Genomic DNA, 11,185 nt, shown 5'->3' with positions numbered 1-11,185 from the left:
ACAGCACACAAACTTTTCCTGATACAGTTCGAGGGGTTTCCCATGGATCCAGCCCCTCAGTTCAGCCTGGTGGGGGGACCTTACACAGTGGTCTTTCCCCATTGAGCCTTTGCTGCGGCTGCCCTAAGCTTTAGTGCGTCCCTCACCACGTAGTCCTGGACCTTGGAATGTGCCAGTCTGCAACATTCGGTGGTGGACAACTCTTTGCGCTGGAAGACCAGCAGGTTTCGGGCAGACCAAAGGGCGTCTTTCACCGAATTGATAGTCCTCCAGCAGCAGTTGATGTTTGTCTCGGTGTGCGTCCCTGGGAACAGCCCGTAGAGCACAGACTGCTGTGTTACAGAGCTGCTTGGGATGAACCTCGACAAAAACCACTGCATCTCTTTCCACACCTGCTTTGCTAAGGCACATTCCAGGAGGAAGTGGGCAACGGTCTCTTCCCCACCACAGACACCGCGGGGGCATTGCGCGGAGGGGGTGAGACTTCGGGTGTGCATGAAGGATCTGACGAGGAGGGCCCTTCTTACCACGAGCCAAGCTACATCTTGGTGCTTGCTTGAAAGTTCTGGTGATGAGGCATTCCGCCAAATGACTTTGACGGTCTGCTCGGGGAACCATCATACAGGATCCACCGTCTCCTTTCCCCGTTGGGCCTTGAGGACATTCTGTGCAGACGACTGCCTGATGGATCGGTGGTCAAAGGTGTTTTCCCGCAGAAACTGCTCCACGAAGGATAGGTGGTACGGCACGGTCCAACTGCATGGATTGTTCCACGGCAATGTGACCAGGCCCATCCTTCGCAACACCGGGGACAGATACAACCTCAGCACGTAGTGACACTTGGAGTTGGCGTACTGGAGGTCTACACACAGCTTGATGCAGCCGCACACGAAGGTGGTCATCAGGATGAGGGCGACGTTGGGTACATTTTTCCCGCCCTCATCCAGAGATTTGAACATCGTGTCCCTCCGGACCCGGTCCATTTTAGATCCCCAGATGAAGCGGAAAATGGCTCAGGTGACCACCACAGCGCAGGAGTGGGGTATGGGCCAGACCTGCGCCACATACAGCAACAACGTGAGCGCCTCGCACCTGATGACCAGGTTCTTACCCACAATGGAGAGAGATCGCTGCCCCCACATGCCCAACTTTTGTCGTACCTTGGCTACTCGCTCCTCCCAGGTTTTGGTGCACGCCCCGGCCCTTCCGAACCATATCCCCAGCACCTTCAGGTAATCTGAACTGACGGTGAAGTGGACAAAGGATCGGTCAGCCCAGTTCCCAAAGAACATGGCCTCGCTCTTGCCGTGGGTAACTTTGGCTCCCGAGGTCAGTTCGAACTGGTCGCAGATGCTCATCAGTCTGCGCACGGACAGCGGATCCGAGCAGAAGACGGCGACGTCATCCATGTGCAGGAGGGAGGTTTTCACCTGAGTGCCTCCGCTGCCTGGGATTGTCACCCCTCTTATGCTCGCATCCTTCCTAACAAAGAACCATTTAATACGACTCGCTATTTTCTGTCCTTAATCCAATTTTGTACAAAGCTGCCTGATTGTCGGTGCTGTTACTCAGTGTCCTTGTGCCATTGTGCAGTGAGGGTGAGTCTGTCAGCACGTGTGTTGCTGAGTCTGGGATCCTTGAGCAATCTGACTACAATCGTATTTTTACAAAAATAATTGGGGAAATGAACATATTTCACGAACAGGCAGCTGGAATTTGAAACAGCCAGTGGCAGAGTGGCACAGCGGAAGTGTGATGGGCCCTTAAACCAGAGGTCGAAACCATTCTCTGCTATTTTGTAGTAACACAAACAGGTCACTTTCAAAACATCTGGTGTTTATCCACAATGACATCATGCTTCCTACTTTACTGCAATGAGCTTTTTTCTTCCAGAGATCATATCAATCAGCAACAAATCTCACAAATCACCGAGTCTCTCCCCCTTTGTCAACCCCTTCCTGCAGAGTCTCCGTTCCACCACCAGATGGTGATGTTGGCCACAATAAAACCAGGGCAAATGGTCACAGTGAGGAGACGGTCAGCAACAGAAAAGTGAAACAGTAACAGGGAAAACCTTGACACGACAACAGGGGACATCTTTACACAACAGAAAACATATTTACACAACAGGAAATACCTTGATACAACAGGGAGAACTCAATAAAATATAAATGCCTTGATTCTCCATCTCAGTCTTGTTGTCTGTCTGTTTCTCTCTCTCTGCGTCCCTCACTTTTGCTTCCTCACAGTCTATTGGTTTTCTGTGTGTTTTTCTCTCTGTCCCATTGTCGATGGTGTTACTCAGCGTCCTTGTCACATTGTGTAACCAGGCTGAGCCTCCCAGCACCTGTGTTGCTGTAATAAAAACAGAAAATGCTTGAAATACTCAGCAGGTCTGGCAGCATCTGTGGAGAAAGAAACAAAGTTAACGTGAGCTAACGAAACAGATCTGAAATTTTAACTGTTCTCTCTGCACAGATGCCGCCAGACCTGCTGACTATTTCAAGCATTTTCTGTTTATGTTTCAGATTTCCAGCATCTGCAGTATTTTGCTTTTGTACGTGTGTTGCTATGTCTGGGACTGTTTGAGTGCAATGCTATTGCTTTATAAACAGCGTTGAAACAAACATTTATCTAGTTAACACACAGCACTAATACACAGCTGGATATAAACAGCAGCCTGCAGCAGAGGGTGCAGTGGAAGTTTATTAACACAAATAATTCACCAACACTATATTTACTGCTATCCTCAATCACACCACACTTCATCTGAACACGTTTTACTCTTCATTTACATCAACTTCTTGCTTCCAGTAAACACTTCAATTTGGAACACAGCTTCCAAATCACCTTTATTCACAAACCCGAACACAAACTGCAAATGCTGCAAACACACACTAGCCCAGATTTTCCCCTTTCTGTCAACCCATTCCTGCATCACTGCCTCTCCACCAGCAGTTGTCGCTAGAATCATACAATCAGATAATGGCGAAAGCACAGAAGGTGGCCGTTCGGCCTGTCGAACCCGTGCTGGCTCTCTGCTAGAGCAACTCACCTCGTCTCACTCCCCAATCAGTTCAATTTTGGTGGTGGGAAAACTTCTCAAAAGAATAATTCGGGACAAAATTAATAGTCCCACGGACAAATGTGGGTTAATTCCAGAAAGTCAGCATGGATTTCTTAAGGGAAAATCATGTTTAACTGTCCTGCTGGAGTTTTTTGATGAGGTAACAGAGAGGGATGATGAGGGCAATGCTGTTGATGTGGTGTACATGGACTTTCAAAAGGTCTGGCAGCATCTGAAAGGTCACTGACGTGAAATGTTAACTCTGCTTCTCTCTCCACAGATGCTGCCAGACCTGCTGAGTATTTCCAGCACATTTTGTTTATATTTCAGATTTCTAGCATCTGCAGTATTTTTATTTAATTGACTATCAAAAGGAGTTTGAAACAGTGCAACACAACAGACTTGTGAGCTAAGTTATAACTCATGGAATAAAAGGGACAGTAGTAACATGGATATGGAATTGGCTGAGTGACAGGAAACAAAGAGTCGTGAGCAATGGATATTTTTCAGGCGAGAGGAAGGTTTGCAGTGGAGTTCCCCAGGAGTCAGTGTTGGGGCCCTCGCCTTTCCTGATATATGTGAATGACCTAGACCTGAGTGCACAGGGCACAATTTCAAAGGTTATGGATGATACGAAAATAGGAAGCATTGTGAACTGTAAGGAGGATAGTGTCAAACTTCAAAAGGACATAGACAAGTTGGTGGAATGGGAGGACAGATGACAGGTGAAGGTCAATGTAGAGAAATGTGAATTGATTCATTTTGGTAGGAAGAACATGGAGAGACAATATCGAATAAAGGGTACAATTCTAAAGGGGGTGCAGGAGCAGAAGGACCTGGGGGTATAAGTCATCCAAGGTGGTGGAATTGGTGGAGAGAGCGGTTAATAAAGCATACAGTGTCCTCGGCTTTAGTGATAGAGGCATAGAGTACAAGAACAAGGAGGTCATGTTGAACTTGTATAAGACACTAGCCTTAGCTGAAATACTGAGTCCAGTTCTGGGCGCACACTTTAGGAAAGATGTGAAGGCATTGGAGAGATTATGGAAAAGATTCATGAGAATAGTTCCAGGGCTGGGGCAGCACAGTGGTGCAGTGGTTAGCACTGCAGCCTCACTGCTCCAGAGACATGGGTTTGATTCTGGGTACTGCCTGTGCGGAGTTTGAAAGTTCTCCCTGTGACCACGTGGGTTTTCACCGGGTGCTCTGGTTTCCTCCCACAGCCAAAGACTTGCAGGTTGATAGGTAAATTGGTCATTCCAAATTATTCCCAGTGGTGGCAGGGATTACTGCAGGGTTAGGATCAATGAGTGGTTGTTGTTCAGCACAGACTTGGTGGGCCAAATGGCCTGTTTCAGTGCTGTATCTCTAAATAAAAAATAAATAAAAATAAATGAGGAACTTCAGTTATGAAGATAGATTGGAGAAGTTAGGACTGTTTTCCTTGGAGAAAAGAAGGCGAAGAGGAGATTTCATAGTGGTATTCAAAATGATGATGGGTGTGGACAGAGTGGATAGGGAGAAACTGTTCCCACTTGTGAAAGGATCGAGAACGAGAGGGCACAGATTTAAAGTCATTGGTAAAAGAAGCAAAAGCGACATGAGGAAAAACTTTTTCACGCAGCGAGTGGTTAAAGTATGAACTGCCTGAGAATGTGATGGAGGCAGGTTCAATTGAAGAATTCAAAGGGGAATTAGACTGTTATCTGAAAAGGAAGAATGTGCAGGATTATGGGGAGAAGACGGGGAAGTGACATGAGGTGAATTGCTCATTTGGAGAGTCAGTGCAGACACGATGGGCCAAATGGCCTCCTTCGGGGCAATAACAATTCTGTGATTCCAATATTCAAGACATTGAGATATAATAAAAGCAAAATACTGTCGATGCTGGAAATCTGAAATAAAAACAAGAAATGTTGGAAATACTCAGCAGGTCTGGCAGCATCTGTGGAGAGAGAAGCAGAGTTAACGTTTCAGGTCAGTGACCCTTCTTCAGAAATAATAAATATTAGAAATGTAAAAGGTTATCAGCAAGTAAAGTGGGGGTGGGGCAAAGGAGAAGGTGTAAATAGGACAAGGTCACAGAATAGCTGACCAGAAGGTCATGGAGCAAAGGCAAACGATATGTTAATGGTGTGTTGAAAGACAAAGCATTGGGACAGCGTGATGCCACTACCAAACGCATCTTCCCCTCCCTTCTCCTGTCAGCCTCATTAGTTCTGTGAATAATACAATGATTTAATAGACAAAGTTTTGAAACATTCCTGCCCATAAATCTTGGTAACAGAGAGTGTGTGGATCTCCTGACTCAGAATGTTTAATGGATACAGTCCTCAGATCCGACAAGGAACCCCTGAACATCCACAGTAAAGATAGTGTGGATGAGGAAATGTAAGAGCCGGGAGCTGAAACTCAGGGTCGGCCGAGCTCTCCTGTCATTGAGCTTGTGTGTCTGCTCTGCTCGCCGCACTTCCGGCTCTACTTTGTTTCCAATGAAAAGATGAAAAGGGCCGTTCGGTTTTCCTCTCACTGACAGCGTGTTTCACTTGGGTTAATATAACCCGGGACTTTTGCTGCTGAAATGAATTCTGCAAGGTCCCAGCAAACACACCGGCTCCCTCCTTTCTCCCCTCTTTCTATCGGATTGTTTTACCAGGAGGGGCTCAATAATAACAAACCCCCTGCAGGGAATGACCGCAAATTGAGCATCTAAATGGGGCAAGTGGGCAGCTTTCTGGGTTCTAGGTTCCCCCTACCCCGCCCCTCCCTCCCTCCAGTCCAAGCCCCTCTTCACTTTCTTTGGGACTTTGATGAGGGTGAAATGGGGAAAGTTCCCATTGATGTTTGAATGCTGAATTGCTGCAGAGATCTGCGCACGCGCGCTGTAGCCCCGCCCCCTGTGAGACGTCACAATGAGGAGTGGAGCGCATGCGCAGACTTTCCCCAACCCAGTCTGTGAGGCCATTCACTCAATCAGGGCAAGATGCTTTAAATCAGCTGCTAATGGAGACTTCCCGGGCCCGGGGGAAGGGAAACAACAGCATCTGCTTCCAGCAGCCACTGCTTTGGGAGCGTGTCCGCAGATGTGCTCAGAGATTAGCATTGAGTGGTGGGAAGTTGAGGGGGAGTCGGGGAGTGTTTGTAACAGACACTGTGGAGCAGGAGCTGCTCCCGGAACATGGAGTGAGCCGGGGACACGGGGAAGGGAGAGTTCATTCTCGGACAGTGTCTGTACAGGCTCAGGGAGACACAATGGGAAGAAATCACTATTGAAAATCACTGACAATTTCACCACCCAAAGGAGAAGGAATTTTCCTGCTTTAGTTCCAGTCTCTCACTGTTTGTTGGATTGTGAACAGTGGAGGAAAAATAGCCGCAAAATAACGATGTGGACAGTTAGACAAAGAACATTTATTGCAGACACCAGGTGAGAAGTGTGAAAGGCACATTTTAAATAGTGGCTGCTTGTTTTCCGTTGAAATAGAAATGTGACTGTGTAAAGGTCACTGCTCTATCGGACGGTCCCAGTCATTGAGCAGTGCAGGGCTTGTGTTGTTTCTGAATGTCACAAACTTGTTGTAAAACCTCTGCAAACACCTGGTAAACAGAAGCTGAATACTGCAGTACTGCAGTGGAGTCAGACACTGACACTGTTTGTGTTCCTGGTTTTCAATTTGTGATTGTTCATAATGATTATTATTGGGACGATTACATTGATCGCTTTTGTATCGTCTATCTCACCAGTTCTTTCATTCCTGCAGGAAAATACATGAAGGAACCTGAATGGATGTGGTGATTCCTGGACACAAGGAAAAGTGCAGTGATCTCGTTCCAACACACAGTCGGTACAGGATCACTCCCAAAGCACAGAGATACTGCCAGCTCATCAGTTCCACTGGAACAAACAAAAGAAGTAGTCAGACAGACACTGATCCCAAAGTCGAGAGACACATTTTCAATCCAACAGTCAAACAACAGCAGGAGAGACAGAAGTTGTTTCCATTTCACTCCAATTCAGTACAGCTGACAGGTTGATACATCAATCGCAGTCCAAAAACAAACTCACTATCAGATCTCAATAAACTCTGTCACCATGGTTACATTTTAAATATAAAATCTGAAATAGAACAGACAAAATTTACATGATTGAAAGGTACAGAATGAATGCAAGGAGGCTTCAAGGGGATTTGGACAGGCCAAGTGAATGGGCTAGAACATAGCAGATGGAATATCATGTGAATAAGTGTGAAGTTCTCCACTTTGGTAGAATAAACAGAAAGACAGAGTATTTCTTAAATGGTGAGAGGCTGGGAAGTGTCGATGTCCAAAGGGACCTGGGTGTCCTTGTTCATGAGACACTAAAAGTTAGTGTGCAGGTGCAGAAAGCAATTAAGAGGCAACTGGTATGTTGGCTTCATTGAAAGGGGATTTGAGTGCATGAGTAAAGATGTATTGCTTCAATTGTAAAAAGTCTAGATGAGACCGCACCTGGAATATTCCGTACAATTTTGGTTTCCTTATCTAAGGAAGGATAGACTTGTCATAGAGGGAGTGCAACGGAGATTCACCAGACTAATCCCCTGGGATGGTGGGGTTGTCTTCTGATGAGAGACTGCAGAAACTGGGCCGAAATTCTCTGGAGTTTTGAAGAATGAGAGGTGATCTCATTGAAACTTTCAAAGTTCCTACAGGGTGTCACAGGGGAGATATGGATAGGATGTTTCCTCTGTCTAGTGCGTCTAGAACAAGGGGACACAGTCTCAGAATAAGGGCAGGCCATTTGAGACTGAGATGAGCAGGAATTTCTTTGCTCAGAGGGTGGGAAATCTGTGGAATTCTTTATCCCAGAGGGCTGTGGAGGCTCAATCATTGAACATATTCAAGACAGAAATCGATAGATTATGGCATAGAGGTAGATGATCAGCCACAATCTGTTTGAATGGTGGAGCAGGCTCGATGGGCTGAATGGCCGAATGCCCCTATTTCCGATGAATCCCATAATGTACATCAGACGTTAGACCATGTTATGCATTACATACCAGTTCAAAAATCCCACAGAGATTAAGACTGAAAGATACAGTATCAATTCCATTACTACAAAATGAAGGACTTGGAGCTTGCAGACCAGCCCATGTATAAGATTGAAAGTTATATTTTCATTCACAATCGTTTTCACAGAACTGAATATTAAATACCAATCCACAACTTGTACAGGACTACCAAATAAAACCTACAACTGTAAAATACAGTTAATCCATATTTTAAATTAAACACAAGGCAAACAAATATTGATACATTAAGAGAGAGGGAAACAGTGAAAGCGAAGCGGAGCATAAAGAGCCCAGGAGAGGGAGAAAGATTTCACTCGGAGAGCAGGGAACAGCGAGAGCAGGCGTCAAAAAAGGCAAAGGAATACACAATTAACGGGAGAACACTGAATGGTGTCGAGGAAGTGAGAGACGTTGGAGTGAATGTCCACAGATCCCTGAAGTAGCAGGACAGGTCAATAAGGTGGTTCAGCTGGTATATGGAATCCTTTCCTTTATTAACTGAGGTACAGAATATAAGGGTGATCTGGGTGTCCATGTCAATAAGTCACTGAAAGCTAACATGCAAGTGCAGCAAGCAATTAGGAAGGCTATTGGTATGTTAGCCTTTATCACAAGAGGATTTGAGTACAGGAATAGTGAATTCTTGCTTCAATTGGAAAGAACCTTGCTTAGACCGCACTTGGAGTACTGTGTGCAATTTTGGTCTCCTTACCTTAGGAAGGATATTATTGCCACAGAGGGAGTGCAACAAAGGTTAATCAGACTTGTTCCTGGGATGGTGCGAATGTCCTATGAAGAGAGATTGGGGAAACGGGCTGTATTCTCTGGAGTTTCAAAGAATGAGAGGTGATCCCATTGAAACCCACAAAATACTTAAAGGACAGTCAGGGTAGATGCAGCTAAGATGTTTCTCCTGGTTGGGGAGTCGAAAACCAGAGGGTGCAATTTCAAAATAAGGATGAAACCACTTAGGACAGAGATGAGGAGAAATGTTGTTACTCAGAAGGTTGTGAATCTTTGGAATTCTTTACCCCAGAGGGCTATGGAAGCTCAGTCATTGAGTATGTTTAAAGCAGAGATTGACAGATTTCTAAATACAAATGACATAAGGGAATATGAGGAAAGTGTGGGGAAATAGGCATTGAAGTGGATGATCAGCCATGATCATATTGAATGGTGGGACAGGCTCGATGGGCTGAATGGCCGACTCCTGCTCCTATGTTCCTATGTTCCTAACTCCACATGATCGGTGAGGCACAGCTTCAGGCCGACTTGGTGGGTGGTGCAAACAGATATCACTGCTTCTGGTCTTCACCAGAACAGAGAGTGAGATGTAACATTGATCATCAAACAGACTGTGAGAGAATACAACAGAATAAAACACATGGAGAGACACTGTGGAATAACAAATAGATTTGATTGGAATGTTGAATTTTGATTGGAATAGATAAAACAGCAGATTAAATTGGGATTCTCATCATTATATTGATCTGGGACAGAAAAGAGAAACTGGTGGGAAGAAGGAAGAAAAGAAAGGATGGAACTGTTCAGTTTTTCTGAGTTTTTTCACCCACCCATCAAAGCTGGATTTTAAAAAAAGATGCAAATAACGAAGAATTTCACCAAAAAGGGAGATTAAATGCTGCCGAAACCTTGGATCGAATGATGCCCCAACAGATCACCTGTTTAACTGTCTCCTCACTGGGGGATTTCAATCAGTGAGTAATATTATTCTCTACCTTTTTTTTTGTTAAATGAACCCAGAACTGTCACTTGGAGTTAATATCTGTGTTTCCACTCCTGAATAACAAAAGTGTGAATTTCTCAATATTTTTTGGACACATTTCCTGCTGGAAGAACTAAGAACTCTTTTCTAATTTACACAATACTATGTACACACTCATCAAGCCTCCGAAGCTAGCATCCTTGGTGCTGCTCTCTCTTCCAAACCTCATCTCATGTGACTGTTACATCATCACTCTGACAGTGGGAGGGGTTGATCCCACTGTCTTCAGCATTAACCCTTTACATCCTTATACTACACTGTCTGTTCAAAAAAATTGGGTGGAGGGAACCTCTTTCATTTATTGAAACACCAACAGCTGCCAGTTGAAAATCAACTCAACCCATCAGGGAGAGAGAGAGAGAGTGAGAGACTGTCAGAGAACTTCCTGCATCCAGTCCTGACCCTGTCACACTCAGCAGATGCTCACCCAGACCCCACTCTCATCAACACTGAATACTGTTACCGAGACCCTTCAAATACTGTTTATAAAAAGGTAGAACAGGTCAAAGTTCACACAGCTGTATTGAATAGAACAAAGTTTAATATTTTCTCACCGTCTGTCGGTAACCACATGAGACATAGGTTTTCTTATTTGCTTCCTTTGATTTTTCTTGTTCCTGACTGACAAATATTCCAAACCTCGGATCAACCCTCCCACTTGCGTCATGTCCCAGTCACGGTTGAAAGCAACACATAACGACACAAACACACTGAAACATACAACGCAGTCACACTTTCCTTCAGTGAGATTAATGTCGAGCTGTTTTCCAGGTTGAATGTAACTGTGAACAAACTTCTATCAAAGAAGTTGCCTTTGGCGTATCAGCACTGAATTTCTGTGCAAGGAGGAACAGCCATTCCAAACTCACATCCTTCACAAAGGCTGTTTTCTCCTGTGACTGAAATTCATCATGTAATTTGAATTCGAAGTCAAATTTCACAAGACAGAAATGTAAATGAAAGATAAGGAAGCTTCTAAAGCACACTGCAAATGTGCAATAAGACTCTGCTGGGAGTTGAACCCAGGATCTCCTATTTACTAGACAGGTGCTGTAACCAACTAAGCTACAGAGCCAGATTGAAAAGGCTTGCGCAGTTGAAATCAGAGAAGGGCACTATTTATTCTCATCCCACTTCTCCACTGGTCACAACATATTTTAACTTTTCCCACTTCCTGATACAGTCGATCATATACTGTATTTTTCCCAGAACTGAGAATGAATGTTTTGGAAGTAAATACATAATTCAATTTTTTCCAAAAGTTTACAGAATACAACATGT

At 44.8% G+C, this 11,185-nt stretch overlaps 1 non-coding gene across 1 annotated transcript; it reads right to left on the bottom strand.

Moving 5' to 3' along the window:
• Positions 1 to 10,905: 10,905 nt before the first annotated feature.
• trnat-agu (transfer RNA threonine (anticodon AGU)) lies at positions 10,906 to 10,979 on the bottom strand. Its single transcript has one exon. It is a non-coding gene; the product is annotated as a tRNA-Thr (tRNA).
• Between the last annotated feature and the right edge of the window lie 206 nt (positions 10,980 to 11,185).

The sequence above is a fragment of the Heterodontus francisci genome, unplaced genomic scaffold (genome assembly GCF_036365525.1).
Source record: "Heterodontus francisci isolate sHetFra1 unplaced genomic scaffold, sHetFra1.hap1 HAP1_SCAFFOLD_43, whole genome shotgun sequence".
NCBI lineage: Eukaryota > Metazoa > Chordata > Chondrichthyes > Heterodontiformes > Heterodontidae > Heterodontus > Heterodontus francisci.
This window is presented reverse-complemented; position numbering and strand designations above follow the sequence as displayed.